Consider the following 2556-nt stretch of genomic DNA (forward strand, 5'->3'; position numbering starts at 1 on the left):
GAATTTATACATGTTTCCAATAATGTTTGTATGCTTATTTACATAATGGAAATGAGTTACTAAAATAAAAGATCTAATACTCTAATAATTTTCCCAATCCTTATACTGAATCTGTAACACAGAACTATGATAAATACATAAAGATTATAAGATGTTTTTGCAAGTTTCCTGCTAAGGGTATTTCAGAATGACATTCTCATTAGCAGGGACAGAGAGGTAAACAGAGACTCTTAGGAGGAGTCTAGAAGCACAAGGGGCCTGTTAGTTTCACTCTTCTTCCTGCATTACCTATTGAAGCTTTCAGTGCTCTACTTGCCTTTGTAGGTGTATATGTGTATGCGAGTAACTCTGGCAAGCCTCCCAGGAAATGTAATAGTCATAGTCACACAGGAAACAGGTAAGCACAGATTTCTCACCACTTTTTGAAAATCATAGAGTATATACACAGTGTCCAGAATATTCTCTTTGTATATAATAGCTAGCATGCCATCCTTAGTTCTAGAATAACCAAGGACATTAATTTTAACAATAATAAAAGGTTGACAGAGTATGAATCATGAAGCTCTATTTCTATAGTCATTTCCTAAAAGGCTTATTTACTTGAAAACAGCAAAACTGTATTAGTATGATTCTGCAACAATATTTATAAATCTCTAGCATTAGTTCGAGCCTTTCGGTTAATCATAAGTGAGTTATACAAAGTGGACAGTTAAAATAAGCTATTTTAATAAAAGATAATGTTTCATTAAAAGTTAATTTCTATTAATAAAGAAACTGTGCTGTAGCCTAAATGTATTAGTTAAACCCAAACCCACGGCCAAAGAGCCAATTCCAACTCACAGTGACCCTGTATATAGTTTCCAAGGCTGTAAATCTTTACAAGAGCCGACAGCCTCTTCTTTCTCCCATGAAGCAGCTGGTGCATTTGAACTGTGAACCCTGAAGTTAGCTGTACAGTGTTATCCTAATTGTTGTTGGTTTTAAATGCCACAGAATCGGTTACACCTCACACAGAACCTATATAGGGTTTCCAAAGAACAGCTGGTGTATTTGAACTGCTGATCTTGTGGTTCAAAGTCCAGTTTAAAGTCCAGTTTTCCTAATTAGGGAAAGTCTAATAAACTAACACACACTCACATGTGCACAAGGATAAGTCAGCAAGTATTGCTACCAAATCACAGAACCCTTATTAAATAGAATTTCAAAATGAGAAGCCATTGCTCTTTATTTTTCTTCCATCTAAAAGTCTACACCCTTCTGAAAGCGGTATTTCTCAGTAACCCCTACGTGAACAAAATTCTGCAATCTTCTATTTACGCCATCTAAATGGAAGTTTTGGTCTCCTCAAGGGAATCAAATAATATTCTGGTTTTATGTTCTTTGAGTTTGGGGAATAAAAAGAAGTCTTAAAAGGCAAGAACATACTAAGCTCTGGCTAGGGTAAGCTTTCCCAATGACAACATCATAGGACACCCCTTGCTATCCTGGAAGAATGAGCAGGTGGCCATTATTTTGATGAGAAAAAATTTCTTACTGTAAATTTTCTAGTCTTTTTCTCACCAATGCAATTTTCAACTTTCTAAAAGTTCTTCACAATAAGTCCTTCCGATCTTCCTTGTCCTTCAAGAAAATTTATCAAGAATACCCCTTTGGAGTCCCAAAAACAGTTGCCATAACCTTCTGAGCTCATCTTTCTGCCTTGAATTTAACTGCAAAGCAGATCCCCTCGGTTATCACTTCTTTGATCAGATCTTTATTTTGATGGCACCTAAGGAGACTAAGACAAGTGTATTACTGACAGAATTTGCTGCTGCCAAGTCCATAAACACGTGGAGTCCTGGTGTGGCATTGTGGGTTAAGGCACTGGACTGCAAGGTGAGTGGTTCAGGCTCACCAACTGCTCCTTGGAAAACCTATACAGGGTCACTATGAGTCCATACCGACTCAAGAGCAATTAACAAAAGACAAGTTTAAGCATGTTTTGTTTGGAAAAAAACCATGCATGGAATCCTAGATGCAATACTTTTTTACTTAGCCTTGTGTGTATGTGTGTGTGTGAGTGTGTGTGTGTGAGAGAGAGAGTTGGAATAAGAAATGTCCATTACTGGGCTGTTGTTGTGAAGTGCCGTCAAGTCGGTTCCGACCCATAGCGACCCTGTATAGGGTTTCCGAGAAGCAGCTGGTGAGCTTGAACTGCCAACCTTGCAGTTCAAACGGCTTTGCAGTCTGGTGCATTAACCCACAGCGCCACACCAGGACTCCACCTACCTCCCCCCAGCCCCCCAAAAAAAATCTTCATCAGAGTCCTTTTCTCTTGACCCTCTCATTTATTCTCTCTCTCTCTCTCTCATTCTATCTGGATCTGAGTAATTACAGAAGGAAGAACTCAGAAGCTAAAGCAGGAATTCAAGTCACAAGACATAAGCTCTGGGTCCTTGAGTTACTACAATCCTGACAGAGTCATCTGAACAGCAGTACGTGTGCTGAATTACGCCTGCCTTGACAAAAACTGAAATGAGGGGGAGAAGAGTGTTTCTTAAACATTTTAGCTTTCCC

Source organism: Chrysochloris asiatica, unplaced genomic scaffold (assembly GCF_000296735.1).
Source record: "Chrysochloris asiatica unplaced genomic scaffold, ChrAsi1.0 scaffold00253, whole genome shotgun sequence".
Taxonomy (NCBI): Eukaryota; Metazoa; Chordata; class Mammalia; order Afrosoricida; family Chrysochloridae; genus Chrysochloris; species Chrysochloris asiatica.